Consider the following 25,298-nt stretch of genomic DNA (forward strand, 5'->3'; position numbering starts at 1 on the left):
AACCACTGCAGTAGAGCAATACTAAATTCAACTTTCCAGACATTGATTTGTCACGCTCATAAGAGTAGCGAAGTCCTGACGTCACTTACGCGAAAGTGTCACGGAAGTATATTCTCTATTGAAAATACCGTCGGGTCTTCTCACTCATTCAGTGCCTGACTTATTTCTGGCAGTTTGGCTCTGAGTACCAGAGCCAAAAATACATTGTAAAAAAAAAGTGCTTAGGAAGCGAGATACAGCCTTTTTCAGTAAGATGTTAAGTGAATGGAGCAGCAAATCTTCAGATCATGATATCTTGGGTTCTGAAAAAAAAAATCAGGACGTCGGCGACGTCATTGGCACTCTGGGCTTATAAAAACGTGACGTCGTTACATTTGTTTGGAGAAAATGTACATGCGTCGTGTTGTGGGCTTGTTGATCTGCTATTTTCAACAAAGGCTTTCCCCACAATACCGATGCTGGGGTTTAAGTGGCTAATTCTGCGGCTGTATACTGGTAAGTAGCGTTGGAAACTACAGTCAGTGATGGAAGAAGTACTCACATGTTTTACTTAAGTAAAAGTATCAATACTGCGATGTAGATGTACTCCGTTACAAGTAGAAGTACCGTATTCAAAGTATCAAGCATCACTATCTGCAGCATTTATCATAAAAATGTACTTAGGAGATCACGTGACTCACGCCTCCCACTAAAGCACATCACGCTCCGTCAAAAAACATTTGCAAAATGTTTTAGATTTGTGACATTAGTTACATCAGGTTGTGTTATTATTTAATTAGTTTGGTGAAATAACTGAGTAGTGAGAACACTACTCTCCTACAGAAAGAAAACCATCCAGTGCAACACAACGTGATGCTGATTATATGCAACGGTAGTGCCGTGATCCGTACCCTGCAGGTAATAATGGGAGATGTAGAATTTTTCTAAGCCTGAGAATTATAGTCATTTTGTAAGCGGCAATTTATTTTCTTACTCTTTTGATAAATTTGATACGAGGGGGGTTTCAACACCCCTATTCTGGAGAGAACATTCGCCAGAAATAGACGATCTACAGGCTCACAATGTGAGCCTGTAGATTGGCTATTTCTGGCGAAGAGATTTGGTGTATAGACGGAAAGAAGCGATCATAGTACAGTTTAAACTCATGTCTGTTTTACTAAGAATAAAGGGTTCAAGTAGTTAACTGAACCCTATTTACTTAACTCACAAACAAGCCTCACATGAGGCACACAGCGTGACCCAAGTAAAAAGCCCTTAAGGCTTAGTGTGAAGTTTCTGGTGTTGTCTCAGATTGGACCTTGAGTTGAAGCTTTTCCCACAATAACCGCAGACGTAAGGCTTCTCTCCAGTGTGAATCATCTGGTGTTGTTTGAGGCTAGACATGAAACTGAACTTTTTCGCACATTGTTCACAACTGTGAAGCTTCTCTCGCTTCTCTCCAGTGTGAATTCTCTGGTGTTTTCCCAGATAAGACTCAGAGGCAAAGCTTTTCCCACAATAACCACAGATGTAAGGCTTCCCTCCAGTGTGAATTCTCTGGTGTTGTGTGAGATTATACATTTTATGGAACTTTTTCCCACACTGGTCACAGTCAAAAGGTTTCTCTCCAGTATGTATGCGCTGATGATCCTTTAATGCTCCTGAGTATAGAAAACTGCTCCCACATTGTTCACAGCAGTGAAGCTTCTCTCCAGTGTGAAGTCTCTGGTGTATTCCTAGATAAGACTCAGAGGTGAAGCTTTTCCCACAATAACCACAGACGTAGTAAGGCTTCTCTCCAGTGTGAATTCTCTGGTGTTGTTTGAGATGAGACATTCGATTGAACTTTTTCCCACACTGGTCACAGTCAAAAGGTTTCTCTCCAGTATGTATGCGCTGATGTCTCTTTAATGCTCCTGAAGTACTAAAACTGCTCCCACATTGTTCACAACAGTGAAGGTTCTCTCCAGTGTGAATTCTCTGGTGTAGTTTGAGGCTATACATGTGACTGAACATTTTCCCACACTGGTCACAGTTAAAAGGTTTCTCTTCCGTATGGATTCTCTGGTGTATTGTAAGATGACGCTTTTGAGTAAACTTTGTCCCACACTGGTCACAGCAGTAAGGCTTCTCTCCATTATGCACTGAGTACTCATGAACCTTTAAAGCTTGTGATCTATGAAAACCCATCTCACATTTGTCACAGCAGTAAGGCTTCAGGCTTCCAGGGTGTATTTTACGCTGGTGTTTTTTTAGGCCAGTCTTTGTGGTGAAGCTTTTCCCACACTGGTCACAGCAGACATGTTGTGGTTTCACTGGAGACAGGGCAGAACAGGTACCTGAGATAGACAACAATAACAGATTATTCACAAATGTAAACAGTTGTTTCAATACTTTTCATTTACAATCATGGCTGGGTAGCAAAATGTGGTTCCCAAGTAGGAACCAATTGAAAAATGGCAAGTACCGGGCACCCATGGAAATAAATGAATTTGGCTGCGCTATCCGGTTCCTAGATGGGCTAATTAACATCCCTGCCATTGACGGAGATCTCCGTCATTTAAAATCCACCCGTTTACCCCCATTGACGGAGATCTCCGTCATTAAAAAAAAAGATGACGTCATCCAAAGATATACTTCTCTATTCACTCCCTGGTTAACTTATAATTTAAAATCTTGTATCTCGGCTCCTGTATACTTATTTTTTTGGGTGAAACTGGGTATAACAAGAGAACGGGAGGTCACAATGATTTTTTTCCCCCCCACGTAAGCACAGTGATTTCCTCTGTAATTAGCAACCATCGGGGGATCGATCATACTGGAGATAAATATTCTGTGGTTCGTGAAAAATGTGTCAGAATGCTTAAAAATGCTGGCAGAAGCTACCTTCCAGTATTAGAAAGTCTCTGGAAGTGAATGTGTTAACAAAGCGTACATATCTGGAAGTATGAATGTATAATGTATTTATTTCCTTGTAACATTCCTAAGTACAAGTCACAAGTTCTTAGTAATACAATCAGTTCTTTGCATTGCTAATCAATTTAAGATCCATACAAGTCACACAGAAGTAGTAATTGCCGTTTGCATATCGATGTAGTTGGATCGTTGGAATTAAAATCATCAGTTATTGATTGGATTTAACACATCAATATACTTGTACCAACGCTTCATCCTCTAACGTAGGATGTGCATTGCCTTTGATGTGCCGAGGTGTGCTGATGAGTGACAGCGGAACTGCATTTAATCCGTTTTACTCTGCAACTCACATTGTAGGTGGGCTCTAGTGGAGAAAGTAGGTAGCTGATATATTGCACTTTTACCTTAGCGCTAGGTATACTCTTGGTTGCTTGTTTATGCAGGAAATGCACTTAAGACTTCTGGTGATTAGTAGTTTCGTTCCCTACCTATGTTGAATGCACTTATTGTAAGTCGCTTTGGATAAAAGCGTCTGCTAAATGACTGTAATGTAATGTAATGTAATGTAATGTAGTGGTTGGAAAGTAACTAAGTACATTTACTCAACTACTCTCCTTAAGTAGAACATTTTGCTACAAACACTTTTATTTGTAGCACAGTATTTCTACATTGCAGTATTAGTTACTTTTAATTAAGTAAAACATGCGAGTACTTCTTCCATCACTGACTCTCTCTAATAAGACAGCTGCTGGCTTCGCTACACAGAGGCTACTCATGACATAAAGCACTCCTATTATAAATATCTTAATGTAAGCCTGAACCCGACCCAAGTCCAAGTAAATATATGACAAATTGACCCGACCTTAACTGGGGCAGGCAGGCTCCCCCGGTGGGTATGGGCAGAGATCTTAAGCTCTACTGCCCTCTCTTCTGACAAGCTCCACTTTGCCAGTTGGCAGCTAAATAATCACCTACTTTTATTTATGCCTACAAAGCACATGTTAGTACTTGCATTCTCCCATTAAGTGATGTTGGTGTAGATGGGCCATTGTATTTAATCCAGAAGTATTCTATGTGACCTGTATGCAGAATTGATGCCGGGAGACATTTATTTTGTTGTGTCAATGCAATAGCACAGTAAAGATATAATATGATGTGTGCATTTTGTTTTATATATTGATCTAGCCTTTTAATTTTGCTCTCAAAGTGCACCATAATACAGCATTTTACTTTAAAATGAACATAATGCTTTCCATTGTGTTGTCATGGAATAAACGTATGAGAGGATATATTCGTCACAGTTCTTAAAGCTGACAATTATTGACGTAACATTAGTTGACAGTGTCAATGGGCAAACAATTGAACAAATGTTTTGATTATGGCCTAGTAGAGTTTTACTGTAGGACAGCATGTAAAGCCATAGTGTTTAGTTGCGTGGCGGTGTTGTGCTCACTAAATAGCAGATCTACAAGCTTACAACGTGTCACGAATGTGACACGTTGTGAGTTTGTAGATCTGCTTTCTACCGCAGGAAACACCAGGTATGCATCAGGTATGCATCAGGCTTTAAAGTTTGACACAGATTGATCCAGCAATGTGCGAGATTAGCTGTGCACAGCTATTTCAGCAGCTAAAGAGGAGTTAGCCCAATGAGTATGGTGTCCACTGGAAAAAAACAAAACTCAATTGCCGGTCCGCAGCCTAATATGTATCAATTTGGGTGTCCTTGATATACTGTAAAAATGAATGTCAGTGTTTCCATTAAATCAGAGGTGAGAAACCTGTGGTTCCTATGGTGATAGCGAGGAAAATCTTGAGTCTGAAATACTCAGATAAAGTTACCGTGACGCAGAACCAAATATGAGAAGAGAATACGGAGTAAAATAAATTGGTTTATTCAGAGAATGCATTCTGAAGAATACAGGAAATGCAACAGTTTACATTATAGTCAGAAAGTCACTCCGCTCAAGGGAGAGAGAGAGAGAGCTTGGTACATCATCATAGAGAAAAAGGGGCCCTGTGTTCTGACCTTATCTTACCGTACCAGGCACCTGGCCAGCACAGGGTTACAATAATATGATATCATCTTTTAGTAAGTTGATAAACACAGTTTCAGTTTAAGGTCATGCTGACACATGCAAGGTTACTGCTATGGAAAACTCAAATAAGATAATGAACTATATGAACTGTATCTTCAATGATTGACGAGACAATTCTTTAATAACACTCCAAACATACAAATGTTAAAAATAAAAGATGAAATTCTATTTATCATATGGACTGATGTGTTCTATTAGATTAATACAAGCCTATATACAGTAGGTGTAACAATGGGCAAACCACTGGTGCATTGTGGTAATGTTACTCATACACTTTTTTTTAAATTATTACAATTATTGCCATTATTTTTTTCCCCTCCCAATTAAAACCCCTAGGAGTCCTTGAGACCTCCAGGAGGTCCCCAGCGAAATGTGTTAATATAACAAAATCAGTTTAACCACTTTAACCCCTATATAGCCTACATAGGCTATTTGAAAATCACCGATCTACAAGCTCACAATGCATTGTCAGCTTGTAGATCTGCTATTTTCAACATTTTGAAACATTTGGATTTTTTGAAAAGGTCGGGTAAGTGATATTTTTTGGTTAAAACGAAAAGCTTTTTGTTAAAAGGTTAAAGCACTATATATATATATATCTGATAATAATCATTGCTATAGAGTGTTTGTTCAGTAGCATGGGTCTCCCCATCTCTTAATGAACAGAAAATACATTTTCAATTTTTTTACAATCAGGAGAGAGTAACCACTTATCAGCTTCATTTTTATATTGTTCCAGTTCCAATGTTGTCTGCTCATTTATTTGTGTCATCACTTCTAATGTCACTTGTTTAGTCTAGATATCCTGATTGGATACAATTGGTATCCCAACCTGAAAATGCATTTTCAGTTTACTAAAGAGCTGGGTAGACTCCTGTTACTCCTGTTACTCCTGTTACTGAACAAACACTCAATAGAAATGAGTACTATCAGAATATAGAACTATATAACACTTATTTTAACCAAAGAAAATCACTTACATCACCTTTAACAACTCACATCTTGTATGGGAGTTCCTGGCACAAAATCAACATAGAAATCTAATTGGAATCATGGAACATATAGGACACACTCCAATGAATGGCTCACGCTAAAGGTCCCCCAAGTAAAGACTGAACTGGGAAAAAACAGCCTTTTGTTTTAGTGCCCCAACCACCTGGAATGACCTACAGCTTAAATGAAAGATCTGTTCTCCCATAACATACGTAGATCTGCTTGTAGATCTGCTGTTTTCAAACATTTTAGTACCTTTACTTTAGGTACTTTTAAGTACATGTTTGATAGAAATACCTTTGTACTTTTACTCAAGTAAATTTTTTATTCCGGACTTTTACTTGTAACAGAGTACTTCTACATTGCAGTATTGATACTTTTACTTAAGTAAAACATTCAAGTACTTTTTCCACCACTGTTACAGATAAATACATTCATACTTCCAGATATGATCGCATTGTGAGCTTGTAGATCGGCTATTTTCAAAAGATTTTTATACAATTGAAAACCTGAAATGGCACATTCTGCATATTAATACATTCTGGACTTTTACTTGTAACAGAGTATTTCTACATTGCAGTATCGATACTTTTACTTACGTTAAAAAAATATTACTTTTTCCACCACCGCACGTAAAGGGGACATTTTGTTTTTGTTTATCATTGATGTGAATATTGATGTGAAAATGAAATTGGATTGTGATGTATATGGACGACACGGCAAATGAGGGAAACCTCAATGTCTTTTCCAGAATAAATAAAGGTTTGAATGAATAAATGAAAGAAACAAAGTTAAAAGGAGTATTAAACTTACTGTGGTCAGGAGGGTGTTGGTCTGAGTCTGGAGAGTTCATCTGGATTCCACACACTGACCTACATACAAATACATATAAACATGAATAATAATGATGTCAATATAATAATGACATTCAGATGACTTTACTAGAGTTGGACCGATACCAGATTTTTGGGTCCAATGTCGTAGACCACCGTTTCCTAAACAGTGGGTCAGGACCCATTTATGGGTCACGAGTAAATGTATTTTTTCCCCTTATCTTTTTTCTTTTTAATTATTATTTCCAAACTTTTTCAAAAAGTAAGAGAAAAATTGAACATGTTCAGAAATTAAATAGAAAGTTCAAACATGTTTCCAGAGAATTTGTAGATCTGCTAGTTTGGTTCCCAGGCCAGGGTTTGGGAACCACCTGTCATAGACCACCTCTCCTATAGTCTCACATCATGATAAATTAGATGTAGAAATGTAATGCCACAACATATGCATCTGGTTATCAGACATTAAGCTGTCTCTATCTTGATTTTGAATTAATTAGTTGGTAAACTTTTAATTAAGCAGGCTCAAAATACATTCAATACATTTTGCTCCTTGTAGCTTATTTATTTACTTTTATTCTTGTAGCCTAGGCTTTTTCTCTTACCTCTCCTCTTTATTCACACAGACTCACAATACATTTGCTCTTGCCTTGAATATTATTCTGTTTATTTTGTCAAACCCTCTTATTCATAAAACAACACATTTTCTCCTCATAAGACAAGTGTCTGTGACTCCTCTAGTCTATTTGAATTCCTAGGACGTTACATGAATAAAATAACTCTGTACCGTGTTACGGACTCCAACCAAAACAGAGAATAGAGAGAACCGGCCAAGCATTACCTTGATTTTTGCAGCTGCTGTGGGCTCCTTCTCTCCTTCTCTCTGGGTTAGGTATCCTGTTTCTCACGTCAATAACTGTGGAGGAATTCTCAACCAGATTCAGAGACGCTTCACATTAATATGAGACATAAGTTTAATACACAAGTTCAATAAACATTCAGGGTGTTGGTGTTCTCTGGGGAAAGCACAGAGAGAGAGAGAAGGTGCAGTAGTTCTCTGGGGAAAGCAGAGAGAGAGAGAGAGAGAGAGAGAGAGAGAGAGAGAGAGACTAGTTATATCCAAAGATAAGAGAGGAATGTGCTTGTGTCTCAAGACTGGCTGTACCCAAAACAACAGAGAGCAGGCCTGTGCCATATCTTGACTATGACATCCCCATGGTCAGAACCAGAGGTGTAAAGTAACTAAGTACATTTACTCAAGTACTGTACTTAAGTACAATTTTGAGGTACTTATACTTTACTGGAGTATTTCCAATTGTCTATACTTTTACTTCTACTCCACTACATCTCAGAGGGAAATATTGTACTTTTCAGAACCAGAGGTGTAAAGTAACTAAGTACATTTACTCAAGTACTGTACTTAAGTACAATTTTGAGGTACTTATACTTTACTGGAGTATTTCCAATTGTCTATACTTTTACTTCTACTCCACTACATCTCAGAGGGAAATATTGTACTTTTACTCCACTACAATTATTTGAAAACTTTACTAACTAGTTACTTATACATTATTACATTATAGAACATACATTAACCACTTTAGCCTAATTTTATATATTATATATTATTTTATATTTCAGTACTTTTACCTTTGATACTTTGATAACAATACTTTTGTACTTTTACTCAAGTAAATTTTGAATTCCAGACTTTTACTTGTAACAGAGTACTTCTACATTGCAATATTGATTCTTTTACTTAACACTGATAGCCATTATACCAGTTTTGAGTACTTTTTCCACCACTGGTCAGAACATAGTCAAAGTGTAGATACTTCTGGTCAAATAGTACTCAACTTCAGGTGAAAGTTGGTTTGTCAAATTTGAACTCAGGTTAAAGCACTCGAGTACCCTACAGTATAGTAACCCTATAGTTCGTAAATTTTCTAAAGTTGACCTTTGGGGCAACAGTCAGCCACCATCAAACAAGTCCATGAAACTATCTATGGAATCTATGAATAAGTTCAATCTGCAACACAATGTTATACAACTAGACACCGGCCTACTCAGGAAGGATGCAAGTTGGGAACGATGCCAAGGTTGTGCCAAATTGGGAACGCATGCCCCACCCTGTTATGCAATACCCATCAGTGGAGGAAAGTAACTAAGTACAGTTACTCAAGTACTGTACTTAGTACAATTTTGAGGTATTTTTTACTTTACTGGAGTATTTCCAGTTTTCAGTACTTTTACTCCATTACATATCAGAGGCAAATATTGTACTTTTGCTCCATTACTATTATTTGAAAACTTTACTATAGTCACTTACAGTAGGTAGGTTTTGATTATTATTACAAAACATACATTAACCACTTCAGCCCTATATACATTTTGGCCATTTGAAAACAACCGATCTACAAGCGCACAATGTGTCGCGTTGCATTGCTTGTAGATCTGCTATTTTCAAAAGATTCTTATACACTTGAAAACTTGTGATATGGAACATTCTGCATTATGAGTACTTTCTACTACTTCAGTACTTTAAGTACATTTTGATACCAATACTTTTGTACTTTACTTTTTGTTGCCACTGAGCTACAGTAATAGAATACACCTACTTACTCAGGGGAGAAACTGAGCAGGTAGACCAAATACAACCACCACAGTTGTGTTAGTTATTATTGTTTTAAAATATACTTCCACAAAGATTGGTTGAATTATCATTTTATTCACTAACAAAAGGTTACATGAAATGTCTGCTTTACTACATTTATTTTTTTAATATTTATTTTCTCAATTTCACATAATATGGATATACAATTTTAAAACTAAACAAATGGCAATATATAACAACACAATAATATAAATTATTTTTAAAAAAAATACAGAGAAATCACAATAGTCAACAAATGTCCAAGAATTATATTCTTAAAGGGATAGTTCACCCCCCAAAAAAAATCTATCGATTAGTGACCCCATGTAGACTTGCATTCATGGATATTTTTAGTTTTTGTCCCATTCCTAAGCCAATAATTTGATGACCAGCGGACCGGTAGGCTGCGGTTCCGGAACCGCCGCTGGTCATCAAATTATTGGCTTAGGAATGCGACAAAAACTAAAAAAGGTCCAAAGCTCCAGCAGACTCTCCTCAAAGAATACTTCAACCAACCGGACCTGCACTCCCTGTTTGGACCCATAGAACCTCCCAACGTGCAGGATATCTTCCACACCAGCAAACCTCGCTTCAACAAGCGCACCAGCTCTGCAGTCTGGCACAGTCCTCCTCACTAGCAAACCCCTTTAAACCGTCTGGCACAGTCCTCCTCACTAGCAAAACCCTTTAAACAGTCTGACACTGGGTAATTTCTCCTTCTACAGCACTGCACCCAGGTGTGGAATAGTCTAACCCCATCCCTCAAAATAAATGGGGGTGAAATATCCCTTTAAGAACTAAAATACTGTAAAATCACAAAACAGTTTTGGACATATGAGGTTTCCACCCCACAAAGATGTTATTTTTTTTAACACAATAGAAAATATGCATAAACAATCATTAATCATTAATTAACAAAAACGTTTATTTACACAACAATGATGATAGTGCTGTCAAACAAGTCTATGAAGCCATGTATGAAATCTATTAAAAAGTTTAATCGGCAACACAATGTTATACAATATGTAGGGGGGGGGGGTCCCTGCTTCATCTCTCTCTCTATCAGCTAAGGGGTCCTTGGCCTGAAAAACGTTGAAGACCCTTGCCCTAGGCAGTGCTTCCCAAACAATGGGTCGAGACCCATTTTTATGGGTTGCGACTATATACAGTGCTGCGACTATATATATATATATATATATATATATATATATATATAGTTGTGTGTGCGTGTCTTTGTGTGTTTCCTATATTTACTTATTTGTTCTTATTTTAAAGAGATTTAAATGACTACAAGCTCACAAGGTGTGATGAGACGTGTTGTGAGCTTGTTGAGTGCTTTTCTCACTAGTTTGGGTCCCGGGAGACATCAAATGTCTCCTTTGGGTCTCGAGCTAAAAGGTTTGGGAACCATTGCAGTAGAGCAGTGGTTCTCACAGTGGGGTCCGGGGACCCGCAGGGGTCCTTGAGGGAGTTCCAGGGGGTCCTCACCTAAATGATAGATAGTTAGCAACCCTCTCTCAGAGTTAAATTAACATTGATTTTACAATATAAATTGGGGTCCCAGAGAAATGCCATTACATGGGAGTCCGTAGCCTAATGCATGTCAAACTGGGGGTCCTTGAAATTAAAATGGTTGAGAATCACTGCTAGAACCGTGAAAATCTTCTCTTATGGGGGTCCCTGGCATATCTTTTCAAATGGGGGTCAATGTGGGAGTCCATGAAAAAGTTTGAGAACCACTGCAGTACAACAATACTAAAGTCAACATTCCAGACATTGATTTGTCACGCTCATAGAGTAGCGACGTCCTGAAATCACTTACGCAAAAGTGTCACGAAAGTATATTCTCTATTGAAAATAACGTCGGGTCTTCTTAGCATCGTGTCGTATAAGAACTGTGTTCCAACAATAAACAAATCAGACCGACGATTCTGTCAGGTATGACTATGTGCCGTTTATGGTATCGAGTTACATTTGTTTGGAGAAAATGTACACGTGTCGTGGGCTTGTTGATCTGCTATTTTCAGCAAAGGCTTTCCCCACAATACCGATGCTGGGGTTTAAGTGGCTAATTGTGCGGCTGTATACCGGGAAGTAGCCTTAGAAACTACAGTCAGTAGTACAGAAGTACTCGCATGTTTTACTTCAGTAAAAGTATCAATACTGCGATGTAGATGTAGTCAATTACAAGTAGAAGTACCGTATTCAAAGTATCAAGCATCACTATCGGCATACAAATGTACTTAAAGCACCAAAAGTACTGCAGTAAATGTACTTAGTAGATCACGTGACTCACACCTCCCACTAAAGCACATCACGCTCCGTCAAAAAACATTTGCATTTCGTGATATTAGTTACATCAGGGTGTGTTATTATTTAATTAGTTTGGTGAAACAACTGAGAAGTGAGAACACTACTCTCCTACAGAAAGAACTGTGCTCTCACTACACTACACTACTCTCCTAGAGAAAGAAAACCATCTAGTGCAACACAACGTGATGCTGATTATGTGCAACGGTAGTGCCGTGATCCGGACCCTGCAGGTAATAATGGGAGATGTAGTCTTCAGGTAAATGTTTGAAGCCTGAGAATTATAGTCATTTTGTAGGGGCAATTTATTTTCTTAATTTTTGGATAAATTAAATAAGAGGGGGTTAAGGGGGGTTTCAACACACCTATTCTGGAGGGAACATTTGCCGGAAATAGACGATCTACAGGCTCACAACGTGACGTGTTGTGAGCCTGTAGATCGTCTATTTGTGGCGAAGAGATTTGGTGTATAGACAGAAAAAAGCGATCCAAGTACAGTTGAAACTCATTTCTGTTTTACTAAGAATAAAGGGTTCAAGTAGTTAACCCTATTTACCCAACTACCCAAAAACAAGCCTCACATGAGGCGCGCAGCGTGACCCAAGTAAAAAGCCCTTAAGGCTTACTGTGAATTTTCTGGTGTTGTCTCAGATTGGACCTTGAGTTGAAGCTTTTCCGACACTGTTCACAGTTAAAAGGTTCTCTCCAGTGTGAATTCTCTGGTGTACTCCCAGATAAGACTGCAATCGGAAGCTTTCCCCACAATTACCACAGATGTAAGGCTTTTCTCCAGTGTGTATGCGCTGATGATTCTTTAATGCTTGAGATGTTAGAAAACCTCTCCCACATTGTTCACAACAGTGAAGCTTCTCTCCAGTGTGAAGTCTCTGGTGTAGTCCTAGATAAGATTCAGAGGTGAAGCTTTCCCCACAATTACCACAGATGTAAGGCTTCTCTCCAGTGTGTATGCGCTGATGATTCTTTAATGCTTGATATGTTAGAAAACCTCTCCCACATTGTTCACAACAGTGAAGCTTCTCTCCAGTGTGAAGTCTCTGGTGTAGTCCTAGATAAGACTCAGAGGTGAAGCTTTTCCCACAATAACCACAGACGTAGTAAGGCTTCTCTCCAGTGTGAATTCTCTGGTGAAGTTTGAGGCTAGACATGTAACTGAACTTTTTACCACACTTGTCACAGTCAAAAGGCTTCTCTCCAGTATGTATGCGCTGATGAATCTTTAATGCTCCTTTAGTACTTAAACTGCTCCCACATTGTTCACAACAATGAGGCTTCTCTCCAGTGTGAATTGTCTGGTGTAGTTTGAGGCTAGACATGTAACTAAACTTTTTCCCACACTGGTCACAGTCAAAAGGCTTCTCTCCAGTATGTTTGCGCTGATGATTCTTTAATGCTCCTGAAGTACTAAAACTCCTCCCACATTGTTCACAACAGTGAAGCTTCTCTCCAGTGTGAATTCTCTGGTGTACTCCCAGATACGACTCAGAGGTGAAGCTTTTCCCACAATAACCACAGACGTAAGGCTTCTCTCCAGTGTGAATTGTCTGGTGCAGTTTGAGATGAGGCATTTGACGGAACTTTTTCCCACACTGGTCACAGTCAAAAGGCTTCTCTCCAGTGTGAATTCTCTGGTGTATTGCAAGATGACACTTTAGAGTAAACTTTTTCCCACATTGGTCACAGTCAAAAGGTTTCTCTCCAGTGTGAAGTCTCTGGTGTGTTGCAAGATTATACTTTTGATTAAACTTTTTCCCACACTGGTCACAGTCAAAAGGCTTCTCTCCAGTGTGAATTCTCTGGTGTATTGCAAGATGACACTTTCGAGTAAACTTTTTCCCACATTGGTCACAGTTAAAAGGTTTCTCTCCAGTGTGAAGTCTCTGATGTGTTGCAAGAGTATACTTTTGATTAAACTTTTTCCCACACTGGTCACAGTCAAAAGGCTTCTCTCCAGTATGTTTGCGCTGATGATTCTTTAATGCTCGTGAAGTACTAAAACTCCTCCCACATTGTTCACAACAGTGAAGCTTCTCTCCAGTGTGAATTCTCTGGTGTACTCCCAGATACGACTCAGAGGTGAAGCTTTTCCCACAATAACCACAGACGTAAGGCTTCTCTCCAGTGTGAATTGTCTGGTGCAGTTTGAGATGACACATTTGACGGAACTTTTTCCCACACTGGTCACAGTCAAAAGGCTTCTCTCCAGTGTGAATTGTCAGGTGACGTTTGAGATTAAACATGTGACGGAACTTTTTCCCACACTGGTGACAGTCAAAAGGCTTCTCTCCAGTGTGAATTCCCTGGTGTAGTTTGAGATTACGCATGTGACTGAACTTTTTCCCACACTGGTCACAGTCAAAAGGCTTCTCTCCAGTGTGAATTCTCTGGTGTATTGCAAGATTACACTTTCGAGTAAACTTTTTCCCACATTGGTCACAGCAGTATGGCTTCTCTCCAGTGTGAATTGTCAGGTGACGTTTGAGATTAAACATGTGACGGAACTTTTTCCCACACTGGTGACAGTCAAAAGGCTTCTCTCCAGTGTGAATTCCCTGGTGTAGTTTGAGATTACGCATGTGACTGAACTTTTTCCCACACTGGTCACAGTCAAAAGGCTTCTCTCCAGTGTGAATTCTCTGGTGTATTGCAAGATGACACTTTCGAGTAAACTTTTTCCCACATTGGTCACAGCAGTATGGCTTCTCTCCAGTGTGAATTATCAGGTGCAGTTTGAGACCAAGCTTTGTGGTGAAGCTATAGGCACACTGGTCACATTTAAAAGGCTTCTCTCCATTATGTACTGAGTACTCATGAACCTTTAAAGCTTGTGATCTATGAAAACTCATCTCACATTTGTCACAGCAGTAAGGCTTCAGGCTTCCAGGGTGTACTTTACGCTGGTGTATTTTTAGGCCAGTCTTTGTGGTGAAGCTTTTCCCACACTGGTCACAGCAGACATGTTGTGGTTTCACTGGAGACTGGGCAGAACAGGTACCTGAGATAGAAACCAATAACAGATTATTCACAAATTTAAACAGCTTGTATCGATACTTTTCATTTAAAATTATGGAGCTTGTATCGATACGTTTCATTTACAACTATAGCTGGGTACCAAAATGTGGTTCCCAAGTAGGAACCAATTGAAAAATGCCAAGTACCGGGCACCCACGGAAATACATGAAGTAATTTAAGTAATTAAACCACTCTTCCTTGTAACATGGCTAAGTACAAGACACTAGTTCTTAATAGTACACACTAGAGTCACACTAGAAGTAGTAATTACTGTTTGCATATCAATGTAGTTGGATTGTTGGAATTAAAATCATCAGTTATCGATTGGATTTAACCCATCGATATACTTCTACCAACGTTTCATCCTCTAACGTAGAATGTGCATTGCCTTTGATGTGTCGAGGTGTGCTGATGAGTGACAGCGGAACTGCATTTATTTTGTTTTACTCTGCAACTCACATTGTAGGTTGGCTCTCTCTAATAAGACAGCTGCTGGCTTCGCTACACAGAGGCTACTCATGATATAAAACGCTCCTATTATAAATATCTAAATGTAAAGCCTGATCCCGACCCAAGTCCAAAAAATATGCGAAACATTGACCCGATCCTAAGCGGGGCAGGCAGGCTCCCCCGACGGGTATGGGCAGAGATCTTAACCCATTTAGACCGGGAAAGTATCCGTGTCATTTTAGATTTATTCGGCTATTCAAAAAAAGCAGATATAATACAGATCTAGTGCCGCGCTATGAGCTTGTTTCTTTTTATTGTGAAAATGTGTGCAAATCTTTGAATTCAGATCTTTTCTTCTTCGTCCCTGGAACAAAACTTTTTCATGGACCCCCAAAATTATATGTATTTGGCTCCAACCCCCCCCCAGCAAAGATTTGAGTTTACACTCAAAGAGTGGCACACATTTTCACGATTTAAAAAGAAATTGCAGATCTACAAGCTCAAATGAACAAAATGAAAAACAAATTCAGATCTACAAGCTCATAGCTCGGTGCCGCGCTAAGAGCTTGTTGGCAGCTAAATAATCACCTACTTTTATTTATGCCTACAAAGCAAATGTTAGTATTTAATCCAGAAGTATTCTATGTGACCTGTATGCAGAATTAATGTGGGGAGACATTTATTTTGTTGTCAAAGCAATAGCACAGTAAAGATATTAATATAATATGATATGTGCATTTTGTTTTATATATAGATCTAGCCTCTTAATTTAGCTCTCAAAGTGCACCAAATTACAGCATTTTACTTTAAAATGAACTAAATGCTTTCCATTGTGTTGTCATTGAATAAACTTATGAGATGTTATATTCACCACAGTTCTTAAAGATGACAATTATTGACATAACATTAGTTGACAGTGACAATGGGCAAACAATTGAACAAATGTATTGATAGTATCGGCCTACAAGAGTTATAGGACAACATGTAAAGCTGTAATGTGTGATGTAATGTAATGTAATTAGTTGCGTGCCGGTGTCATGCTCACTAAATAGCAGATCTACAAGTTCACAACGTGTCATCACGAATGTGACACGTGAGCTTGTAGATCTGCTATTTACCGCAGGCAACACCAGCGTGCAACTAAGTATAAATCAGGCTTTAAAGTTTGACACAGATTGATCCAGCAATGTGCAAGATTAGCTGTGCACAGCTATTTCAGCAGCTTTGGAGGAGTTAGCCCAATGAGAGAATGTATAAGAAATCATAGGTTTCACTCACTCCACTGTTATCTCCCCACCCCCACTATGGTATAGACAGTTGTACTAATTTGAATCTAACAACAAACATAACGTATCCTTGACATACATCTTTTTTTTATTTTGTTCTTCAAAGATTTGCACAAGCTTTCAGGATTTTAAAGAAAATAGCAGATCTACAAGCTCGTAGAGCGGCACTCAGTGCCGCGCTATGAGCTTGCCAAATAAATCTAAATTGACACAGATGCGTTCCCAGTCTTGGGTTAATTCCAGCCTATACAGTAGGTGTAACACTGGGCATACCACTTCTATCTTCTATTTTCAACATTTGGATTTTTTTTTTACATTTTAAAAAGGTAGGGTAAGACAAGTGATATTTGACATTTAACAAAAAGGTTAAAGCACTATACATATCTTATAGTAAGCATTGCTATAGAGTGTTTGTTCAGTAGCATAGGTCTCCCTGTCTCTAAATGAACAGAAAATACATTTTCAGGTGGGTGACACATTTTCAGCCAATCAGGAAATGTATCAGCTTCATTTTTATAGTGTTCCAGTTCCAGTTTTGTCTGCTAATTTCTTTGTGTCATCACTTTTTTTCACTTGTTTCATCTGTATCCTGACTGAGTTCCCTATCCTAATTGGATACAATTGGTATCCTAACCTGAAAATGCATTGTCTGTTTAATAAAGAGCTGGAGAGACATGGAGATTCCTGTTACTGAACAAATACTCTATAGAAATGAGTACTATCAGAATATAGAGCTATTTAACACTTATTTTAACCAAATAAAATCACTTATACCACCTTTAACAACTCAAATCTTGTATGGGGGTTCCTGGCACAAAATCAACAGAGAAATCAAAATGGAATGGAATCTTGGAAGGAACATATAGAACACAAGGTCCCCCAAGTAAAGACTGAACTGGGGAAAACAGCCTTTTGTTTGTTTTAGTGCCCCAACCACGCTACAAGCTTGTAGATCTGCTATTTTTGGGGAAAATCGTGAAATGTTTTTTTTTTAAGCGAACATTTGTAACTCAAATCTTTGCTTCTGAGGATTCTACAAATGTCTTCTAAATCCCAATAGTTTTTTTTTAAAATGTATTTGGCCATAGAACCCCATCTCAAAGTATTTTTTTCCAGGGACCCCCAGAAGTTGTAACAGAGTAAAAAATGTTCGCTTAAAAACTTATATATTCAAAGATTTGCACAAATGTTCACGATAAAATAAAATAAAACAGATCTACAAGCTTGTGGTGCCGCACTATGAGCTTGTACATCTGCTATTTTTGCTTTCCTGGTATTAATGGGTTAATTTGTGTTAAATCACAAAAAAAGGGGGACGGTTTTGTTTTGTTTTATCATTGATGTGAAAATGAAATTGTATTTGGATTGTGATGTATCTGGACGACACTGCAAATGAGGGAAACCTCAATGTCTTTTCGAGAATAAATAAAGGTTGTAATGAATGAATGAATGAAAAGAATAAAGTATGAAAGGAGTATTAAACTTACTGTGGTCAGGAGGGTGTTGGTCTGAGTCTGGAGAGTTCATCTGGATTCCACACACTGACCTACATACAAATAGAAATAAAGATTAGATGGCTTTACTAGAGTTGGACCGATGCCAGATTTTTGGGTCCAATAATGATGTAGTTTTTAGAGAGTCGTAGACCACCGTTTCCTAAACAGTGGGTCAGGACAGAGCTGAAGGGGGTGCTAGGGGGGGTGACCCCTTAGTTCTTCTGACACTATGGGGGCTGGGGGCTCGCACGAGCTCCACATGCACGCGCGAGCACACACCGTCAGCCGCCCGCGAGCCGTCAATCATTAACACAACAATGGCCTCAACCTGGCTGCTTTGCATAACATTGCGTTCTCACTTACGTCCTCAGTTACACTGTATTAACAGCCACACCGGTCATGTATTTCACTTGTCTGATTATTTTAAGTACTTATGTGTGGGTGAGTCTATGTAAAGGAAAATAAAATAATTGATTAATTGAAACAAACATAAAAACAACAAATTAACAATGCAACAAAATAATAAGAAATATAAATACATTAATAATCACATGTTGAATACAGTATTTCAACTAGCACTGAGCTGAGTGGCTATGTGCACATGCCCGCGCACGTGCACGTGACGTCATAAAATATAGCCCCCATAGTTTAAAAATCCACAGCTCACCACTGGTCAGGACTCATTTGTGGGTCACAAGCCCATTTTTATGGGTAATTTATGATGATTCAACTCTCCTATAGTCTCACACCATGATAAATTAGATGTAGAAATGTAATGCCAAAAATTATGAATACCAGACATTAAGTTGTCTCTCCATCTTGATTTTGAATTAATTGGTTGGTAAACTTTTAATTAAGCAGGCTCACAACAGATTCAAGACATTTTGCTCTTTCCTTTTTCTCTTACCTCTCCTCTTTATTCACATAGGCTCACAATAAATTTGCTCTTGCCTTGAATATTATTGTTTATTTTGTCAACCCCTCTTATTCATAAAACACAAAATTTCTCCTCATAAGACAGGTGTCTGTGACTCCTCTAGTCTAATTTTATTTAGATGTTTGAATTCCTAGGACGTTACATTAATAAAAATAACTCTGTACCGCGTTACGGACTCCAAACAAAACAGAGAATAGAGAGAACCGGCCAAGCATTACCTTGATTTTTGCAGCTGCTGTGGGTTCCTTCTCTCCTTCTCTCTGGGTTAGGTATCGTGTTCCTCACGTCAATAACTGTCGAGGAATTCTCAACCAGATTCAAAGACGCTTCACGTTATGAGACATAAGTTTAATACACAAGTTCAATAAAGATTCAGGGTGTTGGAGCAGTAGTTCCCTGGGGAAAGCAGAGATAATCCTGTACCTGGCCTGTAGACCCGTTCGCAACTTGGTGTGAGGGGAGTTTCTCACTTGAACTGAGTCAATGGGTACCTAGACATGAAAAATCAAAGAGGTGCTCGTCCGCCATAGTGCCACGAATGGCGCAATGGCCAAATCAAATATGGCCGCCATCGGCTATGAATAAAATCCAACTTTTTTGTTTCTGAGTGTATATACACATGCAATACCTCCATTTGGACTAATTATGGGGTGGGGAATTCATTTCTGATATTGTTATGACCATTTTGGGTGATTTTGACCTTAATTGACCTAATGTGACCTAATAGGGTGTTGAAATGAGCAAATAAAAGTGATATAGACCTACAAAATGATATACAAATAAAATCATAACACAAAATCAGATAAATTCTCTCAAGGTGCACCATATGTGTGCATGCAGGTTAGTGTGATGGATTTTTACAGGAGGGATTTTAAATTTTTCCATGGCAGAATATGATGCACAGAACTCCAGCAGCACGGCACCCACATCGGCGAGTGTCACACTTGCCTGCACACTTGCATACTGTGAGCAGACTTGGTGGTAAGGCCTTCAGACACTTTGATGGCAGGAGTGTGCCAAAGTGCTCCTCCCACCCATGTTCCATTGGTGCTAGTCTTGCCTCGGGTTCCTTGGCTGTCGAAAGCAGGTGGCAAGCCCTATGCACCAGAAAGGCACCTCTTTGGATGTGTCCTCTGATCACACTACTTGTGGGAGGGAGAGCATCAATTCCAGCACTGGCACTAGTACAATTTTCTACCCTGAGGTCATCAAATGTCTTGGCTGTTGTACTTGACCTGGCCCCTGCCCAGACACGTACCAAGTACTTCTCTGCCAACGCTGCGTCTTGTTCGGTCAAGGTGTCTGCCTCTCCAAAATTTTACAGGTATTGCACTGGGTCAGAAGCCATAGCTGCATGTTTGGTCCCCACCTTGCTCATGCAGTCATCTCCAGTCAGGATATGTGCCTTGATCACTGTCTTGGCTAGTGGTGCTCCAAGACGAGAGACTGCTTGATGCAATGGAAGCATGCGCCGCTTTTCACCAGTGCCATACTGCTGCCAGATCTCCTTCATCCCCAGTGCTTGGAAGTATGGGGTGTAGTATAAAAGTAATGCAAAGGTGTCTGTGTCATTGGAGACTACGACAACTCTCTTGCACTTTTTCACACGAACAGCCCACTCCACATGCACCACCAGCCTGGTGTCAGCCTCCTCAATCCAGTTCAAGAGGTCAGGGATCTCTTTGCCACCAGCCGCCTTTGCTGGGAGCACCTCATCATCAGAGACAACAGAGCTGACAATGATGGTAGCATTGCCACAGGCTTGATTGCACACCATATCCCGAACTAACAGCTGGAGATTCCGTTTGTTCTGCTCAGATGCCCAGAACTTGTCAAGTTGCTGAGGGATGGGTGTGTCTCTGTTCATGCCAATGATGTTGATGCCTGTTGAGTCTGTACGCCGCATGCGCTCCCCTTCCTTTAGAGACCTCTCAATGTAGGAATCAAGCACGAGATGCATGAACTCTGGCTCTTGGCAGAGGGATAATGTTGAGCTGATGATAGCGTTGATGACAGCACCTAAAGTAGGGAATCGTCCTAGTGGCATCTGCCGCATCTTCGACATGAAGTCTACCACAACGTGAGTGGCAAGAGTAGACTTCGGACTCCATTGGGTGAGGTCAAGTCCAGGCTCAATCTCACTGACAAGTTTTGACTTGTTGACATGAGCCGGAAGGTCACCATCAAACAGGGGAGATGCTGGAAGCACATCATGGGTAAGTACCTGCCGGATGTTCATGCCCCGCTCCTTAGCAATGTCCTTGTCCACACTCCTATGTGCCTCAGCCATGTCTTTGGGTGAGACCAACTTCTGCTCTTTCATAATGGTTGTTGGTGTCTTCTGTGGTTGCTCGTTGAATTGAGGTAGCTTCCTCTTTGATATGGTTGTGCTAATTTTCTTGGTCTTCTCGACTAACCTCTCCTGCCTGTATGAACAGTAGACACGTTCCCCATTTCTGAGACAGTTGAGCAAGCGTGGAGCGACCCTTCTGTCAACAGCCTGCTTTGTGAGCAGATTGTGCAGTGGCACAGGCACATTGACCATTATTGAGTATGGGTTCTGCCCCTCTAGCACGAAGTCCAGCAGCTTCGCCACATTCTGGTTGAATGTAAGGCGGCGAGTGGTGCTCAGTGCATGCTGGAGATGGCATTCTGTCTGTTTCATGGTGTGGTTGTTGGTGAGAAGGTTGAGGACATTGGTGATCGACCCAATCTCGTGGAACAAGAGCTCGAACTCTGCCACAGCATTTGCATTGTGTGTGGCTCCTACTACATAGTGACCTCCAGGACCCTTCGACACTCGCTGAATGGTCTGCTCGACCTTCATGTCACCTCCTACAGCACAGAACCAGCCTTGGCGATCCTGAACAACCCACTGGCCTATAGAAAAGAGCCGGTAGAGCTCAGGATGTGTGAACTCTAGCACCTTGATTTGTTCAAGATACCATGAGCCATGACGCAGGTAGTTTATGGCGTCACATTCTGCAAAGATCGGCATAGAGTCCTCGACAGTAGCAGCATGTAGATTCCAGTTTCCTTCTCTTTCAGAGACTACAGCATTCTTGATGACGGCCACCAACTCCAGCCAAACTCCAAAAAATTGGCAGAGCTCTGACTTGGCCTCACACTCCTTCTCAAACTCCAGAAAGTCCTGATTCAACTTCTCTACTTGTCCAATTAGGGCCTCAAACTGCTCTGGGCAATGTTGATTTGTAGCCAGCGTAGAGTGCAGTGCCTCTACCTGTGCTAGCACTGGATATGCAGCTTTGTCCTTGTTGTGCCAGAACATCTCCCACTGGAGTGACCTGATCACATCCTCCACAATCAGCATCCCAGTGAGAGCCCGGACATAATGGCTGCCGTTTAACTGACTCTATCACACCAGGTCCAAACACGGCACACTCAACCAGTGTGTCATCCGGGCCAGAACCTCGAAGCAGTTTTCCCTGGCATCTGAGCAGAACACGAGTCCAATGGAAAGGGCCCATGCAGAGGAAGAGATCCTTGAACTGTTCTGTCTCGTGCAGGTAAATATCTACAGCTGGGGCGAACACACCTTCATCGCACCATATCGCCATTGATACCTGATTTAATTGTCTACGAACACTCTGGAAGTTGGTGAGGCAATGCCTGACGGTAGCACGCTCAGTGATGGGTCTTGGTATGACAGTGAGGAAGCCAACACGCATTATCGGCACCACAGTGGATGAGACAAGTTTGTGCACAGCGGCCCATATAAGAGGGTCTCCTGCTGGTGCACCACAGCGGATCAAACTGATCAAGAATTCTCTCTTTGCAGATACACTTCGGGCAGTTGGCATGTTGAGTAATGTTGCTTGCTTGTTTTCAGGATGCAGCAACATGTCTGGTGGCAGAGCAGGTCGAACTACTGGCTTGGCATGGGGAGGTACAACAGCCAAGACATTTGATGACCTCAGGGTAGAAAATTATACTAGTGCCAGTGCTGGAATTGATGCTCTCCCTCCCACGTACTACAAGTAGTGTGATCAGAGGACACATCCAAAGAGGTGCCTTTCTGGTGCATAGGGCTTGCCACCTGCTTTCGACAGCCAAGGAACCCGAGGCAAGACTAGCACCAATGGAACATGGGTGGGAGGAGCACTTTGGCACACTCCTGCCATCAAAGTGTCTGAAGGCCTTACCACCAAGTCTGCTCACAGTATGCAAGTGTGCAGGCAAGTGTGACACTCGCCGATGTGGGTGCCGTGCTGCTGGAGTTCCGTGCATCATATTCTGCCATGGAAAAATTTAAAATCCCTCCTGTAAAAATCCATCACAATAACCTGCATGCACACATATGGTGCACCTTGAGAGAATTTATCTGATTTTGTGTTATGATTTTATTTGTATATAATTTTGTAGGTCTATATCACTTTATTTGCTCATTTCAACACTCTATTAGGTCACATTAGGTCAATTAAGGTCAAAATCACCCAAAATGGTCATAACAATATCAGAAATGAATTCCCCACCCCATAATTAGTCCAAATGGAGGTATTGCATGTGTATATACACTCAGAAACAAAAAAGTTGGATTTTATTCATAGCCGATGGCGGCCATATTTGATTTGGCCATTGCGCCATTCGTGGCACTATGGCGGACGAGCACCTCTTTGATTTTTCATGTCTAGGTACCCATTGACTCAGTTCAAGTGAGAAACTCCCCTCACACCAAGTTGCGAACGGGTCTACAGGCCAGGTACTGGATTAAGAGAGAGAGAGAGAGCCTAGTTATATCCAAAGATAAGAGAGGAATGTGCTTGTGCATCAAGACCCAAGGCTGTACCCAAAACAACAGATAGCAGGCCTGTGCCATGTCATCTTGACTGTATGATATCCCCATGGTCAGAACATAGTCAAAGTATCAAATATTACTCAACTTCAGGTGAAAGTTGGTCTGTCAAATTTGTACTTGAGTTAAAGCACTAGAGTACCCTATAGCAGAGGTTTTCAACCTTTTTCATATCAAGGTGACAGGTCCATTATTTATTTGGCATTTGAGCCACAGACCACCATTTGATGAGATTTTGCCTTTCAGACCCAACACTAGTTAGTAGTTGGATCCGATTTTGTCCACAATTTCATGCTGTATTGATGTTGGTACCAATAGGAGAGACAACAGGCAAACGTTGATCAAAATAACAATTTTTTAATTAAGTAATACAGATGTTTAACAATAATTTAACTCTTGAGAGTGTAAAATGAAACCAAATGAACCTGTGAAAGGTCCATGTGGTTTCATTTTACACTCAAGAGTTACTCCATTTGGTTACCAACTCTTCAATCATTTAGCTGCATAAGGACCACCTGGAACCTCCTCAAGGACCACTGGTGGTCCCTGGACCACTGGTTGAGAACCACTGCCTGTATAGTAACCCTATAGTTTGTCAATTGTCTAAAGTTGACCTTTGGGGCAACAGTCAGCCACCATTAACCCAAATAAAAGAGGTGGTGTAGTAGGTGGTGTGTGTACAATGTACAATGTTGTACAATGTTGTGTGAAAACAAACAAACAAAACACATTCAAACAAGTCTACGAAATCTATGAATAATAATAATCTGCAACACAATTTAATACAACTAGACAGGCACCGACATTCTGCATAATTCTACTTTTGGTACTTTAAGTAAATTTTGAATTCCGGACTTTTACTTGTAACAGAGTACTTCAACATTGCAGTATTGATACTTTTACCAAAGTAAACCATTTGAATACTTTTTCCACCACTGATACCCATTATCGGAACGGTGGTTCTGGAGAGTCCTTGTGCAGTGGTAAACCTGTGTGGAGAATGTCTGAAGAGTGCAAACCGACTGTGGAAAGTAGACTGACTAAGTAATCAAATTGCAGGTGTGGGGAAATGGAGAGGCGTGGGGAATTTACCAAATCAAGTTTTAATTAGTCCCGACCCCCAGGTTGGTAACCACTGGTATACTGAACTCACAACACATATCTAACCCCAGAGGATATACACATACATACAATCACACAGCCCTGACCCCTGATAAAAAGCATTTTGGCTCGGCAGCAGTTTTGCCAGATTTTGCAGGAGAAACAAGCGGCCAGGTCTATGAAAACAAGCCCAAAAGCAGCAACTATCTCACACACACACATTGCAAATTGATCAGCAGTTTGAAAATAGCGCAAAGAGACACGTAGATCTGCTATTTGTAAATAGCTTGCGTAGAATAGATCTTGTACAGTAGATCTGCTATTTTCAACAAACAACAAAAATAAAACATTTGAACTAGGCCTACGCAAATCTTGTATGGAAGAAAATGTTTTTAGATGGGGGTC

At 40.2% G+C, this 25,298-nt stretch overlaps 2 long non-coding RNA genes across 2 annotated transcripts; both read right to left on the reverse strand.

Moving 5' to 3' along the window:
- Positions 1–2,258: 2,258 nt before the first annotated feature.
- LOC308080762 lies at positions 2,259–7,776 on the reverse strand. The gene is made up of 3 exons (XR_013932733.1): positions 7,659–7,776; positions 6,797–6,859; positions 2,259–2,318 (listed from the first exon to the last, which is right to left on the reverse strand). It is a non-coding gene; the product is annotated as an uncharacterized lncRNA (long non-coding RNA).
- Positions 7,777–14,612: 6,836 nt separating this feature from the next.
- LOC308080763 lies at positions 14,613–19,356 on the reverse strand. Its single transcript, XR_013932734.1, has 3 exons — positions 19,198–19,356; positions 18,030–18,092; positions 14,613–14,793 (listed from the first exon to the last, which is right to left on the reverse strand). It is a non-coding gene; the product is annotated as an uncharacterized lncRNA (long non-coding RNA).
- Between the last annotated feature and the right edge of the window lie 5,942 nt (positions 19,357–25,298).

The sequence above is a fragment of the Gymnoscopelus braueri genome (assembly GCF_963280865.1).
Source record: "Gymnoscopelus braueri genome assembly, chromosome: 24".
NCBI lineage: Eukaryota > Metazoa > Chordata > Actinopteri > Myctophiformes > Myctophidae > Gymnoscopelus > Gymnoscopelus braueri.